Genomic DNA, 21,824 nt, shown 5'->3' with positions numbered 1-21,824 from the left:
GAACATTCAGGAAAGAGAAAAGCTGAGCCGACTTTTTTTTTTTTTTTTTCAGTGCCATGTTTTCAGACCAGACCTGCAAGCTGTGACAGCTCTCTGCTCCATTCTGTGATAGCAGACACTTGCAATTGGCTATACTTTTATAGGGGATGTTACCACTGAAATGGCTTTTTAGCTGAATTTTCATACAAGATGCAGGCTGAACATTTTTTTAGTAGGTAAGTATTTTGAATATGCAGGCAGTGTTTTAACTGGTTATTGTCAATGTTCCACATTTTACCTTTTTGTTCCTACTGTATGAGGTGTTACACATTGTCAAGAAAGAAGGTTGAGAGATGTGCAGGTAATTGATTTATTCATTTTGTTAAGTAATTTGTTACAGTGGTTGGGGGTTAGTATTAGGAGTAACGCATAACAGGTCAGAATAGAGTTTTGTGGCCATTATCCCTGTGATGTGGGGGGGGGGGGGGTAATCTGAGTGTGAAAAGTAAAAAAAAAACATGAAATAGCTATTAATTTGGCCTGCTGTGAATGGGGAACTATCCATATGTGCATGAAAATAAAGTCAGAATGCATTACTCTGTGGCTCATATCTTTCAGTTGTCCCTGCCATCACAGAATGTCCCTAATTCTTGTCTTATATTAATTTTTATTCTGACAAACTCAGGGATTATAGTCAGTAATAATCACAAGTATTTGTGTTTCAGATGTTATATACTTCAGAAAATGTATACTAATGCAAACCTTGTTATTGCAGTAGTTCTATAAGTCCTGTATGTAACATTACTATTTAAACTCTTTGTCCCCTATTTTTTTTTTTTTTTTTTACTTTGCCACTGCTTATTGAACTAAGAGGTTGAGACTGCTTATATTCACCTCCATCACAAGTTGACATCAGCGGTACAGAGAAGATGGCTATTTTTGGGGTGTAGGCAAACTGTCTGTCAAAAAACAGGGCATTTAAACTAACAATACTGAATCATCACTGACATGTAGCATGTTGGGGATGAGGGGTTAGTGCTTGGGTCCTGTGAGTAGTAAGTTAAAACACACTGTTTTTCACTTTCTTCACAATCAGACAGGCAAAGTGTATGCAGTTTTGAGGAAGGGAGGCAGTTTTTTTTAGGGGGGGGGGACTAATCAACTGGCTTCTAAGGAACAAAATGTGTGTGTGCAGCGCATGTGCGCATACATTTGTGCATGTGTGGTCAGAGCTCAGTGCTGTTCTTTTAGTGTCTCCACTTTCAGCTCTGGTTCAGCCCTTAATTGTTCTAAGAGCCAAGCCAGACCATTGGTTCAGTTCTAGCTTAGCTCTCGTTCAAAAATCCCAGGCTTGTTTACCTCTACACTTTACAAAACCAAGGTTGGGAATCAACTCCAAATACATAAGCACATGCAATATGAAAGGCAATACCTTATGATATTGAGCTACTTGCACAACCCCACTGAAAGCTAGAGTCAAAGACACACTAAATCAAACTCATACCATTATTTTTGAACTATGGAACTGAGAACAGAGATGACAGTACAGGCCAAGACTTACAGTGGCAGACATAGCTATAAGCTGTCAGAATACTTACAAGTCTTCCTGCAGCTGGGATAACTCTTCTTACCTTAACCTGTGCTCACCCCAGCACCTTGCAAAGTGCTCAGTCCTCCTTTGCAGCTGTGCATTCTATGCTATTGTATCTGGGACTATGTTAAGAGAAACTGGAGTGTGTGAGATCTGTGGATTTAACACACTGACAGTATGTAAGTATGTGAGGAAATAAATTTACTTATAATACATCTGTGGTGCTTCAGCTTAACTTCAGACCCACACCTACCAAGGAGGATGGGATAGAGTTATTTCTAGGTCACTATAATGATGGTGACGTTGCTCACCTGTGCAAGGGATTTCCTTCACAACTACCCCAGCCTTTGCCACAGCACTCCAGTCCTCTGTCTTACATTAGGGCCCTTGTAAAACCCTTTAGTAGGTATTGTCTGTGGTCCTTATGGACTAGGTGGAGGAATGTTTTAGTTTCCTCTACACACTACCGAGTCCTGCAAGGTGCATTTTCCTCAACTATGGCAGGCAAGATTTTGTCACAGAAATTATCAGAGAAATATGTCTGTCATCTCATGGCCAAACTTCTAATTGAGTTTACCAACTGCAATGCAATACAATGAAGAATAATTCAGTTGCACAGCCTGTGCTGGGACTGTCAAATGTACCATATTCCAATATGTGCACATAGCACAGTAAGGTGTGGAACATGTTGGCATTGTCTCTGCATATAAGCCACTAATACAGCATGCATGCAGTACAGTGGCTCCATTTCCATTAGGTAAGATGTGGAAATATACAGTCCCACAAAGCCATAGGGTGAACCGCGCATGTGCAGTGCTTGCTGCAAGTGTCTAGGCATGTGTATGACTCCATGTAGAAATGAACAGCAAGTACCCACCCCCATACACTAGTACTGATTAGATAAAACTGAATCCTAGTTAAGGAAAACACTACCTATTTGCAACCCACATTCCAAGATCAGGTATTAAGGAAAAACATAACATATACATAAAATCACTTTTGGCTAACTAATGCAATAAAGCCTTCGTCAGGTCTGTGACAAGAACTAGTAGTGTGTGAGGATGGGTGCTTGCTGTTCTAAAATGCACTTTTACAGCTCTGTTTATATTGTTTGCCATGAATAGGATGATTTAAAATTAAACAATATGTATATTGTCCATACCTACTTCTAAGTATATAAAAACTGATATGTTTAACATTGTTAAAATATATCTGATTTTTTGTTACTGAGGACTGCTTGTCTGTGACAAATAAAGGCTTGTTGCTTTGGAACACTACCTGGGTTTCATGATTTTTGGAATTTATTTTGACTGAGCTCATCAATGAAGTTTTAAGACAACTAGTTTCTCTCTTTTTTATTTCTTACTCAACACTCGTGGTGGTGAGGTTGGAACTAGGCAGATTCCTGTGCTTGTTCATTTTTTTTTTTTACTTTTTTATACCATGTAGAAATGGATACAAAGTTTTGGCAGTAAGAGCAAAGAACAAATGGAGCAATTCAGAGAGGCAGAATAATTACCTGAGGCCTTTTTACACACTCATTATGCCTTCACACCTGAATTTGCTCAATATAACCACGTGGGAAGGCAGTGAGCCTTATTACACTACAAAAAAAATTTAGAGCTGCAAGATGAAAAGCCAGTACAGGTGATTCTACTATAAGATTACTTTTTCAGCTTCACTTTTTCAAGTATAACTACAGTTAACTGCTATGTTACTTAATTGCATAATAAATTAATTCTGGCATTACTTTTATGAGTTGTTGAACTGGAGGAGGGAGCGTGGCACTAGAAGGATAAGGCAACTGCTGCACTGAACTGTTAAGCCTAATGGGAAACATTGCCAGCTGCAAGTGCTAGAGCATGTGAAGCCATTCAGCCTGGCCTTCTAGTAGGATTTTGTGTTAAATTATTTGCCTGGTTTACAGCTTCTAACTATAGCACATGTTAAAAGTGTTTGTTATTTTTAACAATGAGGGAAGCACTTGTACCCCTGTGGAGAGTGGAAATCTTATGGGTTTTGGGGTGAGGGAAATGTTATTATTATGTGCCTGACATTAGATAAACTGTCTGGGCAGACATGCATAACTATCAGACATACCACCAGTACTGTATAAAGACAAGGGAAAGACAGTGTTGTAATGGGCTGCTGAGAACACCCATTACTACCTTGCTAATACCACTGTTTTCATGTCTACATAACAATGGCTACTAAGGATAAAAAAAACTAACAGTGAATTTGCTAAGAAAACCACCCATAAAACCAAATTCTCTGAGATAAAGAAGGAGGTGATACAGTAGGCACTCCACCCCTATGACTGATGGCTGTTTGGACAGGATGCTGCCATACAAACCTACTGTGACTGTGTCTGCAAAGATCTTGTGGCTGACAATTACTGCTGTATATGGCCACGACCATGCATATGAAATGGTCTACCACAGGGCCACCAAAATCACACATGTTGCAGAGAGAGAGAGAGGAAAAAAAGCTATTTGACTAGCATGGGAAAATAGGTCAACAGGACGTGGACCTTTGGTCGCACTATCTCTGATGGAGACAGGAGTTTCTGTAGTGATACTACCCATGTTCCTACAGTATGGTGCTGGACACTGGAGCAGATCTTTATTATGCACCAAGAGTATCAATTGGAGATGCCACAGATACTTAGCAAGATTCCTGTATAACAGTATACTTAATTTCTCTTACTTAATGGCCATCTTAGTAAGGCCTCTCCTTTGGGTTGCACAGAAACATCAGGGATTCAGCTTGTGCAGCCATATGCATGAAGTATGGTATTTAAATATGATGATTGCAAGTGCTACTGCTACTACTACATGTGACTTTGAGGTATACTTCTGGAGCAGATTTATACCTACACAGGCTATTGTGCTTTGCTGTGTTTACAGGTGATTCTCTTTTTAGCACTGTGGAACTGTCACTACCTGATGTTGGAGGATGTTCAACCTTTGATGATGTTGATGGGGATGGTCAGAGGGTACAGTAATTGTTGGACATGGGGACTGTGGCCACTGGATCCCCTATACAGACCACCAATCTTTGTGTCTGTGGATACCCAGGAGACACACACCACACCACAAGGACAGCTTACTGTTGGACTCGCACCCAGGGGAGTGTGATACTCTCTACAGGGCAATCAACAGCATCTGCCACAAGCTAGTGGGGTGGGAGATACACAAATAGGGGTGAGTACTGGTACTCATTGGAGACAGCGGTACTCCCCCCCCAAAATAGCTGTGTCAATGGCATGTAGCGTATATGCAGGGTCATCATGGAGGCATAAGCTAGTAATATCACTTTAATTTTAGTTAGGATGGTTAATGGAGGATGTGTAAAAAGACCTCCAGGAGTGCATATCCCATATGTGTGATAGTTTTCATAAACTGAATCATATTTACTAGCATATGCTATGTCTTCTCATGCTCAACTGTCATGTTTAAGGGTCCTTCCACAAAGCCATACAGCTACCTCCACAAATTGTGGCAATCATAGATATAGGTGGTCTAGAACATGGTCATGCAGCACTAGCACATCTACAACTACATCTGTTGTAGGTGTGGCTAAGCCCAGGAAAGGATGTCCTTGGGGTCATGGCAGCTGCAGTTGTGGCACATCTAGTAATGGAGATCGGTCACAGCCACGCAGCATACTGATGTCTAGCCAGAGATGTGGTACAATCAATGCAACTCCTGGTACAAGGCAACTCTTATGGGCGGGGGTCATGCACAACATTACATACCTTCTACTATGCATGCCCCGGACCTATCTAGTAAAACAAGCCACAGTACTGTAACTAGTTCTGATGCTATGTCACAGCAGATACACACACACCACCACAGCCACCAGTGTTTCACACACACAGATGTTCAGTGACACCAGCCTATACAGAAGTGTACTTTTACTTTTCATTGTTCTCAGCACTCATCAATATCTCCATGAAAGACATTTTTGCTTGTGATCCCTTCCCCTGTTACCTGTGCCCTGCCCATTGTTCATAGTTATTTGGGTTGTCTATGTTTGCTGCATAGTGTGGCCAGCCTTTACATAAACAAGCACAGTCTGATGTTGGCTTTGAATACATCACTTTTACTGTAATGTCTTTGCTTTATTATGGGCCGATGCTGAGTGAAAGCTGCTGATTCTTTGCCAGTACTATGGCATACTATGCAGCCTCCATTTAACATGTTTATCTGCTGATTCTGGCTCCTCCACTTACTCTTCACCAGGCTTGTAGTGGAAATGTGTTTTCAAATCCCATCATTACTTAAAAAATGTAATTTTATAACACATTTGAGTGGTCAGAGTTGCATGTCCCATGTTACTCTATAAGTTGGTACAACTAACTTATCAAAGATTGTATTGTGTGCTCATTACAGCTTACAGTTTTCTAACCTCAGACTGAATACTTTTACAATTGCAGTCATATTTTTTTCTGTCTATACTTCATATAGTAGAAAACCTAGAAAGCCTCTATTTCTGATAGTACAAATTCTAAGACCATGGACTATTAAATCTAGAGAAAATAATGTGCAGTGACACCTGATGTTTTAATGCAGCTATTCTAGCATCACTGAATGCATGTTTTATATAAAGCTATTTGTTAAAGGTCACCTGTAAGTAATGTTTATGTGTGATTTACACAGTACAGCTGAAATGTGAGTTTCTGATTTCTTTAATAACTGGACATGCTTACATTATGTACTCTCTAACTTTTCTTAGATGCAAATTCAGTAATTCTGCCACAACTTTCGTAGGCCTACAGATAAGGCCAATGCATGAACACCAGGTCCTGCATGGTGTCCCTATCCACAATGCACCAATCTGCAATGTCATTTTCAGAGAGTCCATGACATGTTAAGCACTGTTGGGTGACACACCACTTTGAGGACAACACACACTACTGTAGCCTGCAGGGGCTATAACAGCTTCTTTTCTATGTACATTAACTAATGCTGTTGCTGCATCCTCTAACATTTTTCCAGAGTTTGGAATCATGATCACAGGTATTTAGCTGTGTTAGTTAACACTGGAGTTAGTCCATGGGTTCACATAGGTACATAGATTAGTACTAGGCTAACTGCCCTTGTGTCCATCTTACGCCTAGCCAGTTACCCCATATAAGAATCAAACCCTGCACCTTGTGTCTGTAAGGTAAACACCTTAACCATTATGTCAACTTCCCACTACATCTCATTGTTTATACATTTCTGAATACCTCCCCATCTTGATTTACCTAATTTGCATATACAGTGTCACTCATTTTAATAATGTTGCTCATTATCATCTGCTTATATGTCTATTAGCATATACCAAGGCCAGATCTGCTGCTCAGCATGCACAGCTTGTAGTATGTGTACCTCTGAATCACACATCTTGATCTTGGCCACTCATTGAGCAAAATCACTTACCAAAATGTTGTTAAACTCATATCAGAACTAGCAATGTTTGTACTAAAACTGTGGCTACTGGAACTGTGTATATTTTTTATAAGTATTATCCATGCACAGTTTCTGACTCTCAGTTCTCATTTCTCTATCTCTCTGTTCACCCTCCTCTCTCTATATACGCCATTTTCCTTTCTTCCCCCTTTTTTCTGTATAATACACTCTCCTAACTCATACTACTAAGCAGGTCCTATATCAGGAAACTTAATCCTACCTTAACAGTTTTTTCCACTCCACCCTGCTCTCATCTCTTTATTTCTCTATGTACCATCACTTTAGTTTGCCAATCGTAACTCACCTATCTTTTTCGCCTGTCATTCAAAATGTACCTCACTTTAATTTATCTGTGATATTATATACTGATTTTGATTTTACCTAACCTCTCTCTCACTCTCTCTACCCCCTCTACATAGGTTTTATAGCTGCTAACACATTGTTTCCTGCGAGTCTCCTATCCAGTGAATTTACACAGCGGTGATAACTAACTTACCTTGTGGCACACTTGGAATAAGTGCAGTTTGAACACTTAATGTATGTTCCCTTCAAATATAATCTTTAGTAATATTTGCTTCTACTTTTGTAAAGCACAGCACAACCCCAGGACATTTTGGTATCCCCCCCTTAGTTCTTGCTAACTCTTCTCAAGCCTTACCTTTCTGACTTACTAATACTAAACAACAGTTAATAGTAGAACAGTAATTTCTCCTATATTTTATAGCTGCTCCTAACAGTCCCTTTACTTTGACTCTGCATAACTTCCGCTTTACAAAATTATTTCCCCTACTTTATTTATGTTGGTATACAGTAAAAGTTGTCTAACTCTAGCTGAATAACAGTATCTGCTTTCCCGCCCTTCACTCCCTTTCTCTCTATCTTTATATAACAGTGTCCTTTAAGTTTAAGGTTTCTAACAGTACTGTATAGTTTACCCGGCTCAGATCTCCTACCTTACTGATAGTTTTTTGAAGATTGCAGATAACGAGAACCAGGTGCAGCCTACTCCATTCGCCCTTGCTACGCTTGGGCTCACTTCTCTTCCTTACCCTATCCCCATTCCCACCCACCCTATTTAAATTAAATTTATTCTAACCCTAGCTTCTCCCATCATTACAATTCATCCAAACACACTCATCTTCAAATCACTCACACTTAAATTTGTACCTTACCATTACCCTACTAATTAGCCAACTAATTTCCACTTTAACAACTCCCATCTTCAGCCCAAGAACTATTTACCCCAAAGACTTTTTATATCTTAATACTAACAACTTTAAATTCCTTAATTCAAACACCCTCCCCTTTCTACTATGCCGCTTATCTCTAATACAACACTCCTCAACCTCTTTCTATCCTACCTCCTGCTACACTTAACATCAGTCCAAATAACTTATATATTCTATAAACCTACATCTATAACATCTTCACAAACACAATCTCTTTCTAGCTTCTTTGGAGTATCCTCTAGCTTATATGCAGCAGACATAATTTTATACACCAAAGTAAAAAATCCTTCCCCTACAAGACAACAATACAAACTCTGCTTTAAATCATCAATACAAAACAAAAAAGAAACAGCAATCCATTATTCTCCCACATACATATTCTAACCTACCCAAATGCGGAGACATACATCCCAACTCAGGTCCCATCTATTCTCCTCTCAACCCCACTATCTCCTACAAATCATTAAACTTCACAACCTTTAACCTTAAAAGTATCAGAAACAAAATCCCGGAATTGCATGCCTGGATAGCTCACAACAAACCAGATATTATAGCTGCTACTGAGACATGGTTATAACCCTAAATAAAAGATGCCAAATTCCTGTCCCAGGCTATGCTTATTTAAGATCAGAAAAACCCATAAAAAATTGGAGGTGTCACACTGATATACCCAAATACCTTTATTCATCCAATACACTAAGTCTATCCCACATTTTTCCAAAGCCAAAACAGTAATATCCTTCCTAAAAATGAATTACTGCAAGAGCCTCTGCATTGTACTCATATATATCCCTCCAGGCAATAAAATTCCCATATTAGAATAAATCCTTGCTTGGACAACGATAATATAAAAAAATGAAACAATCATTCTGGGCGATGTAAATATTAACTGGTTAGATATCTCCCACCACCATCCTTCCCCCAATATCAGCCTATATAACTTCACCCAGCTAATTACCAATATAACTAGACCCAACAAAAACAATAACAGTGGTTCATTCTTGGACTGGATTATGGTCTCCAACCCAAATAAAATCTCCACAGGGACACTCCCCAATATTATTAATAACCACCTACCTGTACTATGTAAAACTACCCTGATGCTAAGTAAATACCAATATAAACAAACTCGAGACTTATCCTGCTTCTGCCCAACCACCCTTAACGAAACTTTACACAACATCAACTTGGATCACTAAAAGTCCTTCCCCTCGATGAGGTTGTTGAGTTCTTCAACTCAACATTTCTCAAGATCCTAAACAATCTAGCTCCACTCCAACAAAAGACAGCAAAAATTAATAATGCCAATTGACTTACTAGAACCACTAAGCAACTCATGATTGTTAGAGACAAAGCATGAAAATTATGGCAAAAAAACAAAAATCCATCTGACCTCATACAATATAAACAACTCTGTAATCAAGTAAAGCATCTATTCATTAAAAATAAAAAAGAACACTACCTTAGTCTACAAAGTCACTATAAGCAAAACCCCAAAAAATTCTGGAGCTCCATCAATTCTTTACTAAACTCAGGCTCAAATAATAATTCTCGTTCAAATCCAGATAAAACACCCAAAGAAATAGCCTCACTCTTCAACTCATATTTCATTAATACCATAACTAATCTCACTGCCACCTTTCCACAAACTATCTTAGTTCCTTCAAATCCATCCACACAAAACACCCCTAGTTCCCCTCTGCCCAGCTATACATACCACCACTATAAAAAAAAAACTGCTCCTTAAACTAAATCTGGCACCAGTGCCCCTGAAAACGTACCTGCAGAGTTCCTCCAAATATCAGCTAACTCTATTAGTTATCCCATCAGCATACTTTTAACATATATATTCAGGAGTCCCATGTACCTACAATTTGGAAAAAAGCATATATTCTCCCTCTTCATAAAGGTGACAACAACACAGACATTTCTAACTTTCAACCTACTGTATCCTCTCACCCATCTCCAAGATCTTGGAAAAATGCATTTATACTCAACTTCTTAATTATCTGCTTTACAACCAAATCCTTTCACCCATTCAGCATAGTTTCAGACCAGGTCACAGCACTACTACAGCTCTTATATCCTTCATGGACACTGTTAACCGGGCCCAAGATGCTGGAAAATTGTTTCTTTACTATTTCTTGACATTTCTAACGCCATTGATAAGGTCTCCCACTCTCGACTTCTCACTAAACTCTCGAACTTAGGCATCTCACCCCAACCCTAAACAGGTTCTCAAACTACCTCACAAATAGGCAACAATCCACCAAGTGGCAACATTCTTTCTCTCCATTCCTCAGAACAACCACAGGTGATCCCCAAGGATCCATACTAAGGCCTTTTCTGTTCAGTACTTTTATCAACAACGTCCATACCAATTCCACATCTTAACTACAGCAACTCACCCAAAGTGCCCTCAGTTCTATTGGAACATGGATGACCAATAATCATCTCGCCCTAAACCCTAACAAAACTAAACTTGTGCTATTTACACCTAAAAACCCACTTCCGTAAAGAAGGATGAATTCACTATTCATTCTCAAAATAACACTATCATTGAGGTTGTACCAAATACAAAACTACTAGGTGTCATCATAGATGAAAACCTAATATTCCACCTGCATATTCACAGCAATATAAAAAATATAAAAAATTGGGCTTCCTCTATAGACACAAACACTTCCTTAACCCCTCTGCAAAACTATCCCTAGCCTCTTCCTTTCTGCTTGGTGTTGGCTTGGGTTAGGAGAGTATTTCAATGGCTAAGGTGCTTGCCTTGCAAGCACAAGGTGCAGGGTTTGAGTCTCACAAGGGATAATTGGCTAGGATTAAAATGGCTCGCAAGGGCAGTTAGCTTAGTAATAAACTATGAACTATGAACGTATGCTACCATCTCTTCTATACAGTGCCCCTCTTCTATACAGTGTCCCTCTTCTTACTAATATCCAGTTCTCTCTGAAATCCAAACTTGATTTGAGCTACAATAAAACTGTTAAATTTGTAACCAATGCAAAATATTCATCTCACCATTGTTCCTCATTACACCTACTAAACTGGTTAGAACTCCCACATTATCTTACAAACTTACAATTAACCACTGCACATAAATTCATATTCAAATCATCAAACTGCCTTGCCCTTACTTCTCTACTTGCTAGTGCCATCCAAACAGACATTTCCAATCTGAAAACCAACTGCTCCTGAACGAAGAAAAACAAATCCTTTCAGATGGTCAGATGCTCTACTCCTTTTACTATTGCAAACCTATGGAACACCCTCCCACCATCCATCAGGACTACCAGCAATGCAGCTCTCTTTAAGAAATCCCTGACAAAACACCTTTCCTCTGTATGGCAGTGCACATGTGCCAAAACTGCACTTCCGAAAACCTGACTCCCTCTTCTAATACTACCCTATACCTTTATTAATTACTACTGTGTTATCACTCTTTCTATCTTAAATCACTTACTTAACTACAGTGATGGTAATATCTGCTATATTTGCTCACCTATATTTAAGCCTAAGACTTCATAAGTGTTAATCCATTCAGACTATGTTGCTAGAACCTAAGCTACTCGCATGAGTAACTTAATTATCCTAACTTATTATACCCTAACCTGTGATATTCTAATTGTCTAAAACACATTATCCTTGATATAGTAACCTAATATTGTACTCAGATTTTCACCTTGCTCATTCAATTGTCATTCATATCCTATGGCACCCAACTGTGACGCTTGCATTGTATGTACTGATCATGTTGATCTATTGTATTGTATTGTGGGTATTTTAATGTGGAGCTTTTCTCCCTGGGCCTCCACTGAAAATGGACACACTATGGCCCAGTGCATCATTCCAGTAAACAAATGCAAATAAAATAATAAAGAAATAGTAAATAACTGAATCCTTGCCAAAGACAACTATGCTGTGACTGCAAGCTGAAAACAAACATGCACAAAGAAAATAATCATGTCATTTACTGTATTAATCTAAGATTTATAAAATTACAATGAAGTGGCATGTTGCGGTCAATATACTATACAACAGTACACACTATCATGGACAGCCCCAGCATCACACCCAGTAACACAGCACAACTGTCTGTAAATATCTAGCTCAGCAGCAAACAAAAGAGGGACTTGAGACATTTCAGGTCCACGTTGTGCCAAATACAATGGCTGCACGTGGCTGAAACACACAATCATCCACTGACCTTCATTTTCTTATAGGTCACTTTTGGCATATTTTACTCATAACTAAGATGTCTTGTTATATTTCAACTGCATGGGGAGGATGGTGAATTGCTGACAACCTCAATGAATAAGGAAGGACTGCGATCACATTTCTAGAGGCAAAAAAAACCCCACTCTCAACCACTCTTAGAAAATGAACATTATTTTGAAGCACTATCTGCTATACATGAGAGAAATCCTTGGAAACAGCTTAACAAAACTAAACAAAATTAAGTAAATAAGGAGCAAGGAGTAGGAGGGACCTAGATGGAAAGAAAGACTGAGTGAGGAGTGCAATGGAGGAGCAGAGGTGTTAAATGTGTGGGATGTGGTTCTGTGGTGTGTTCATTGGCTTGTGGGGAATAGCAGGATATGTGGTGTACTTGAAATATTGAAAATTTCAAAAAAATGAAGTCTAGAAGGCAAGGAAGTTAAATGACAAGAGACAAAACCAACTCATCTATGGAAAGTGGATAAAGGGTCCATACAGTATAACAACACAGAGAGAAATATACCACGGCCACTTGAGGAAAGAAACATTGTTATTTAATTCAGTTAGCCCTTTCGTGTCCTGCCTGGACACTTCATCAGACTTACAAAAGCCAACACTATTACTCAGCTTTATATAGCAGCATCACAAATCAATTACCCAATCACTAATCATACTCTAACGTTCAAAAATTTAAAAACACAGTGCAGTTATTCATCCTAAAAGCTATATGTATATATAACAATATAATAAAATATTAAAAAAGCACATAATCAATGAAGAAGACATCTATAGAAAAAATATATATGTAAAAAACTCATATTTATATAAAACATCTAAATTTGTATATACACAATTACAAAAATCATTCATAGCATCTAATGCATGTATGTACATATAAAAGCTTTCAATGTTATACTGTCGTTCATATATTGACCGCAGGATGTCACTGTTGATTCAACTTATTCAATACATGTAAAAGCCACCTTCTCAGTGAAAAATGTTCGCATAACACACCAGCATAATCAATAATACAGGACATAACCTATAAAGAACTGTGCATATATACCTAACCACTAAAACATCCAAAATCAAGGAACAAGGTGAGGAAAGGCAGGTATTGTCAATGTTTTAAAGGTCTCTCTAGTAAAAATGGCTTTAAACTGACTCTATCATTTAAACCCCATTTTTTGTCCACCTGTAGTCTCATAATCCACCTCATCTCACATGTTTCTGTGTAATTATTTACATTACCTAATCTCATACTTTTATTAACCAACTCAATAGCCAAAAATTTAAATGTATGTGTTGTCATTGTTTAACACGTCTCGCTAAGACATTGTTGTCATCTTCTCTGTTAATGGCGTGTAAGTGCTCTCTTACTCATTCTCTAAGGGTACCGTTGGTCTTACCTATATAGAACACCAAACATTTAGTGCACTTTGCTAAATAAACCAGATCTCTAGATCTGCAGTCAGCATAATGCTTAAATTCATATTTCCTTTTTGTGCTGGGATGTAAAAAGCTACTATAATTCACCATATATTGGCAGTAGTTGCACTTTCTACACCTAAAGGTGCCTAACCTGTCAGTCTGTACCCTTTTTTCAACATGATTTTCATAGCAGAAAAGTGTTTAAAATGACTTATTATTCTTGTATGAGTAGCTAGGTATATTACCCACTACGCTCAAAATGTTTTCATTATTTTTCAAAATCTCCCAGTTTCTGGTTATAATCTATTGTATGTCATTGTTATTTGTAGAAAAGGGTATAGCCAATCGATATTTATTCGCTTTAACTCTAGGGGTTTCTATATCAACTCCTGTGTGATTCCTTCTATCTTAAAATAAGGTTTGCCTTGGCAAGATATGTGTTAAACAATGACTTAACACATAAATTCAAATTTTTGGCTATTGAATTGGTTAATAAAAGTATGAGATTAGATAATGTAAAGAATTACTAAGAATATACTCAGTTAGGCGCACTGGTCGCCAAGAGAATCCAAAAATCCACCAGACTGCAGAAGTATTATAAATTGAGTCCTTTAATAAATCCAACACACCAACAGATTTAGCGCTTTCATTCCACAAGGGAACTTCTTCAGAATAATACAGCACTAATTAATCAATCCTTAAATAGTCAAGCTAGTTAAGAATGACAATTCTCCACTGGTCAAAAACCAGTCAAATTATTAATGAAAGTAATCAAGTGATTCTATAAAAAATGTACAGCAGCAATTATACCAGAAAACAGAAATAAAATACAAAAACAAAAACAAAAAACAGAATGTGGTCAAGTAATATAAATATGTAACACACAAGGTCATGGAACATGGATATATTAAAACACAGCATAATTCTATTTTAAGGCCCTTTTCTTCAGAGCTGGTAGAATAGCGTAATGTTCATTTAAACCAGGGGCTGAACAGGCACCAGACTGTAATTGTCACAATAACTCACAATAGTCTAAACTCGTTTCCCAATCTCACCCTCTTTCATAGGGTTGTACCTACCCAAAATTTAAAGGAATAATCCACACACACCAAAGTGTGTTTGAATAATGCATTAGTTTCCTTTTTCCTCGATACCTCATACAGGTGTTCATACATTCTCTGTCTTAAGGTACTCTCTGTTTTGCCAATGTAGAATGCAAAACATGAGGAGCAATAGGCCAGGTATACCACCCCTTTAGAGCGACAGTTGAAGTAACCCTTGCCCTTTAATAATCCAACAGGACCCCCAACATGCAGTACATCTACATTGGCTACATAAGGGCACTGGGGGCACCTTCCACATTTGTGTGTCCCTGTCCTTGATCTAGGGGTAGAATCTGATTTACCACCTTCAAAAATATTTTTCAAATTCCGTCCCCTTCTCAAACTATACTTCAGTTTCAGAAAACACATCAAGGCTGTTGGGCATACTAGCAAAAATGTCCCAATAGGTCTGTATGATGTTTTTCATAAGATGGGTGTCCCGATGGAAGTCCATCACAAAATAGATGTCCTTACTGGGGGGATCATTGGTAGTCCTTTCTTCCATCTGTGTATAAGATGACACAGTACTATCGGAAACTGCCCCCCCCCCCCCATTAACAATGGACAAAATGGGCATATATCTAGTTTCCCATTCTTGTAAAATCTTGTTAGTCAAAGAAAAAAACAAGGGTTCAGGGTACCCATGCTTGACAAAAAGTTTGCCTATATACTCTAGTTTGGAAATCAATTCATCCTTGAGTGTAGTCACGTGTGCTGCCCTGACCATTTGGCCCTTGACAATGTTCCTTTTCTGTGAGTATGGATGTTCACTCTTAAAGTGGAGATAAGAAGTGGAGAAATATTTTTTACGGTATACAGAGGAGACATACCTACTGTGTCCGGGATCTTTCCTAATCTGCAAATCCAAAAAGTGAGCATCATCCTCCGTCACACTGGATGTAAATTCAAAAAAATTGATAGCGTGGTTAATAAAATCCAAGAAGGGGGCAATAATCACCATTGGTCCCTTCCACACAATAAAAATATCATCCAGATAATGGAAATAACATCTCATGTGTTCAAAGAAGGGTGAGGTGAATAGAAAATGCTGCTCCCAATACAGAAGCCTGTTTTCTGGCATAATTGCTGCTATACATTTTTTATAGAATCACTTGACTACTTTCATTAATCATTTGACTGTTTTTTCACCAATGGAGAACTGTCATTCTTAACTAGCTTGACTATTTAAGGACTGATTAACTAGTGCTGTGTTATTCTGAAGTTCCCTTGTGGAATGAAAGCGCTAAATCTGTTGGTGTGTTGGATTTATTAAAGGACTCAATTTATAATACTTATGCAGTCTGGTGGATTTTTGGATTCTCTTGGCGACCAGTGTGCCTAACTGAGTATATTCTTGGTGATTTGTGCTTGTTCACTCAGTTATTTTCCACCTTTTTGTTTTCTTGGTGTTTTGCTGGTGGATATGGCTAGATCTGGTGGTCAAGGAAACAGCTCGCAAAGAGAAAGCAAGCGCTCTCTTTTAGGAGAGCTCACCAAGCTAATTGCCTTGTTTTCTCAGGAGCACAGCATTTCTGGTACCCTGGAGGGCTCTATTCCTTGCGGACAAGGCGTTAGGCGGGAAGTGACATAATTTCCATCTTTTCTGGCTTCTTAGGCTTCTGAAAGTGGCATGATCGATGGAGTACCAAGTAGAGATCACGACAATGCTCCTCTGGTAATATCTGGAGGGCTGGGGGACAATGGAATGGCCGTTTGTGGTTCTGAAACAAGGAATTTGATCCGTGGATTGGATGTCTTGACGGCCGATTTTGATTTTAATGACTGGTTAACTCTGGGGGTTTCTTTATCTTTATCTACTACACAACCCCCCCAACAGGAATGACTCACATATCAAGATACTGTTTATACTTTAAAAGAAAAACTGATCAAATATAAGTCGTTGACTTTAGACAATTGGTTTTTGGAGCAGTGCTTAGAGAGAAAGTATGTCCCTAGCCACTTACTAAATTCCCTAATAATGTGTTTGAAGGGACTGCTTTCTTTAATGATTTAGTGGAAGTTTTTAATGAATGTGATCTTGCTGTTTTATGTATTATTGTTAAAAAGAATCTTTTGGTCATGGACACCTTGCATAAGGAAATTGTAGTACCCAATTCTAGGTTGGAAGCGGATATACTGCATTCTATTCAAGATTTTAGGTTGAAATACTGTAACATGTTTAAAGATGTAGATAAGATGACAGAAAAAAAAACAAGAACAGGAAAATTAACAAACTGCAGAGGGATGAGAAAGATTATCAAAGTGGGAAGGCTTATTCAGCTTTTCTACCTAAATGTCCCAAGTTAGGTTCTCAGGTGGGTTTAACAGGAGAAACGAGTATACTGTACAATGAACAAGGGAATCATAATGGTTATTCTTCTGAACAAGAACAGAGAACGGTCCCTTTAGGCCAACGCCCGGTGAGGAGGCCACCGAGGATACAAAATCAAATCCCACAAACTGCACATATCTATGCCCAGGCAATCAGACAGAATTACAACCAGAATCAGGGGAGACAGAGGGGCAGGAGCTATTAAACGAGGGTCATGGGGGCAACATTGCTTTTCATGGCTCTGTTTATTCCTATGATGACTTTCACATTTTTAATTTTAGTGGGATTGACCCCTCCATCACACACTTTGATTTATTTCAAAAGGGGTTCACTTTTGTACCCAGTAGACCAGGGTCGGTGGCTAAAATGGTGGTAGACACAAAGCTTTTTGTTAGGAATCTTAATTTGAAAGTCCTTTTTGGGTGCAGCAATGTTTCTCAATCTGACAGATTGTTAAGAAGAAGGAGTATCTTTCACCCACCCACACATCCCATTCTTGCTAATTTTGAGACACTAGTGGATTTGTGGTGGTGCTGCGGTAGCATTGTTACCTCACAGTAAGACGCTGTCCGGTTAGATTCTCAGTTAGAGCGTCTTCTGCATGGAGATATGCGTGAATGGGCATACCTTCGTTGAAGGTTGTGCGTCAGGGCTGGCAACTCGGCACATAAAAATCAACTATCAATCATTAGCGGACCGGAGTTCCGTTGTGGCGACCCCTAACCGGGAAAAGCCAAAAGACACAAACAAGTGGAAAGGGACATTCGTAAAACATTTAATGCTCAGAACAAAAAAAACGTTCTTTTTGTAGGAACCTTTCCAAGGAAGAGAGTGAATTGCTTTCATACATTAGCAGGGATGGTGGTATCAGGATTATGAAGCCTGATAAGGGGGGGGTGTGGTTTTGCTCATGAAGGAATGGATTTACACAGGGAAAATATTAGAATATCTTACATTGGGATGGTAAATACCAGGAGGTCTCTAGAAGTGAGAATAATCTGGCTTATAGGAACCTGGATTTGATCCTGGAGGACAATTTGCTTCAGGGGGTTATCGATAGACAGTTATAAGAGTTTCTGTGGGTTCCTAAGCCAGTGATTCCAGGTATTTTTGGGATTCCCAAAACCCATAAGGACGTCCAAAACCCCCCTTTGAGACCTATTGTCTCTTCTGCCGGTTTTAAGACACAGCCTTTGGCCTTATATGTTGACAACAAGTTGAAACCATTCTATGGGTTGTTTCATCATATTTTAATTGACTCATAGGACTATTTGAACAAGTTCAAGCAAGTGTTATTTTAATGGGGATTACACTTTCCTTATGATAGACATCAATGATTTATTTAGTGTGATTCCCCAGGACACTGGGCTAGCCTGGTTTGAGGAGATTATTGTGGGTTTTGACTTTCTCTCCCCTCTGGAATTTCGGTTAGTGCTTGAGAATATGAAATTGCTGCTCAGTAATAACTTTTTGTTTATCAAGGAGCATACTACAAGCAGACCTGGGGGGTTGCTATGGGGGCCTTGTGTGCCCCCATTTTTGCCAATATAGTCCTTTTGTATTGGGAGCAGCATTTTCTATTCACCTCACCCTTCTATGAACACATGAGATGTTATTTCTATTACCTGGATGATATTTTTATTGTGTGGAAGGGACTGAAGGCAATTATTGCCCCCTTCTTGGATTTTAATATACGCCCATTTTGTCCATTGTTAATGGGGGGGGGCAGTTTCAGATAGTACTGTGTCATTGTATACACAGATGGAAGAAAGGACTACCAATGATCCCCCCAGTAAGGACATCTATTTTGTGATGGACTTCCATCGGGACACCCATCTTATGAAAAACATCATACAGACCTATTGGGACATTTTTTGCTAGTATGCCCAACAGCCTTGATGTGTTTTCTGAAATTGAAGTATAGTTTGAGAAGAGGACGGAATTTGAAAAATATTTTTGAAGGTGGTAAATCAGATTCTACCCCTGGATCAAGGACAGGGACACACAAATGTGGAAGGTGCCCCCAGTGCCCTTATGTAGCCAATGTAGATGTACTGCATGTTGGGGGTCCTGTTGGATTATTAAAGGGCAAGGGTTACTTCAACTGTCGCTCTAAAGGGGTGGTATACCTGGCCTATTGCTCCTCATGTTTTGCATTCTACATTGGCAAAACAGAGAGAACCTTAAGACAGAGAATGTATGAACACCTGTATGAGGTATCGAGGAAAAAGGAAACTAATGCATTATTCAAACGCACTTTGGTTTGTGTGGATTATTCCTTTAAATTTTGGGTGTTGGAGCAGGTAAAACCCTATGAAAGAGGGTGAGATTGGGAAACGAGTTTAGATTATTGTGAGTTATTGTGACAATTAAAGTTTGGTGCCTTTTCAGACCCTGTATTAAACAAACATTACGCTATTCTACCAGCTCTGAAGAAAAGGGCCTTAAAATAGAATTAGCGGTTCATAGGTTCATAGGTTGATACTAGGCTATCTGCCCTAGGGCATTTACAAGCCTAGCCAGAGTGTGTTTGGCTTTCACCACCCTTTTTAGATTAGTTGACTGTGCCTCTGTAAAGTAGGTCACAGAAGATAGCCCATTTAAGGTTAGTTTACCATGCCTCTGTCTAGCAGTGACACAGAAGAGATCCCAGGGGTAAATTTACGATCTCCCATCCAAACGTCAAGATTCTTCTTGAAGAGGGTCATTGAGGGGCTCTGTCTAACATGGATTGGGATTTTGTTCCAGAGTGAGGGGAGCCTCTGGGATATGAATCTGTCCCTCCAGCATGTTCTATTTATTTCTGTGCTGAGGTTTAAGTCACTGGAGCATGTAGGTCTGATGGATTTGGATTTCTTGAGGTGGAGCATGTCCATTAATTCTGGGTTGGACATGGCTTTATACGTCAGGCACAGGTCGCCTCTGAGTAGGCGGTAAGCAACTGAGTAGAGCTGGAGTTTCTTTAGCCTAACTGCGTAGGGCATCTGTTTGAGTCCCTTGATCCTCTTGGTGAGGTACTTTTGGGGTCTTTCCAGTTGCAGCAGGTGTCGGGTAAGGTACATCCCAAATGGGGCACTGTATTCAATTATGGGCCTGATGAGTGATGAGTAGAGGGGCACAATGACCTCTATTGATCTAGATGTGAACCCCTTCGTGATAAGGTGGGCTATATAGAATGTCTTTCTAACCATTTTGGCAATGTGATTGTCAAAGGCGAGATTGCAATCTACTTGGGTCCCCAAATCCCTAATTACTTCTTACATACTTAATGGAAGACCACCTATGTGGTAATTTGTGGGCACTTTGTTTTTCCCAAAGGGGATGACTATGCACTTTTTGGCATTTAGCTTTAGGCCATGGCTCTGGCACCAGTTATCCATCTCTGTGAGACCTTTTTGGAGGATGCTTGTGTTAGCCGGCGAGTCGATTATGGCCCCCAGTTTGCAGTCATCTGCAAACTTTGTCAGCCATAGTCCTCCTGTGTTAGCCTGTACCTCACAGAAATATATACCGAACAAGAGAGGTCCCAGGACTGAGCCTTGTGGGATGCCACTTGTAACTGGTTTAGAGTCTGACATGGCACCTGCAATTCTGACCATGTGGGTTCTATCCCTAAAAAAATCACTCAGAAGTCACTAAAGACGTTAAAATTTAATCAGAAGCTTTCGGGCTATCCACCCTTCATTAGCACATAAAACTATTGAATTCATCACATTTAAATAGAGGTAAAAATGAAGTCACATGATCAAGCCAACCATACAAATTACACATATACTTTTACATCAATTAAGTCTTAAATTATGCATAAGTAAATACATTTCAGCATATTCAAATCATGTACTACTTATAACAGCTTACTAATAGCTATATGAAATATAAAACAACATCAGCAATAATGTTGAAATATTACAATACTAAAATCCTAAAAATTCAGATGTGAATATAATAATTCATCATATATTTTCTCTCCGCCTTTTTATCAATACGGGTTTCAGACTAACAGTGCTATTCAAGCCTGGTGGTGTATCAGCTTGTAGCTTTACTATCCATTCGTATTCTCTTAATTCCAAAATATTATTTACATCACCCCCTCTTAACCTTATATTCAACACATTTATGCACCTAAACTTAAATGTATGTGTGTGAAACTCCATGATGTGCCTGTACAAACCATTAGTCTGTACTTTCCCTTTTATTTCTGACCTGTGTTCAATTATACGGTCTTTTAAATTTCTTATCGTCTTTCCTACGTAGAATGCTATACATTGTGTACATGTCGCTAAGTATACTAATTTTGTCGTATTACAATTTGCTTTACAATAAAAAGTAAACATTTCCTTAGTAACAGGATGTTGAAAACATTCATTTAATTCAAAAATATCTATGCAACATGTACAGTTGTGGCATTTATATGTTCCCACTCTACTTTGTGACATCACTTCTTTATTCTTAAAATCTTTATAACACAACATCTGT

Source organism: Protopterus annectens, chromosome 4.part0 (assembly GCF_019279795.1).
Source record: "Protopterus annectens isolate FY-2018-M chromosome 4.part0, PAN1.0, whole genome shotgun sequence".
NCBI classification, from domain to species: Eukaryota; Metazoa; Chordata; order Ceratodontiformes; family Protopteridae; genus Protopterus; species Protopterus annectens.
This window is presented reverse-complemented; position numbering follows the sequence as displayed.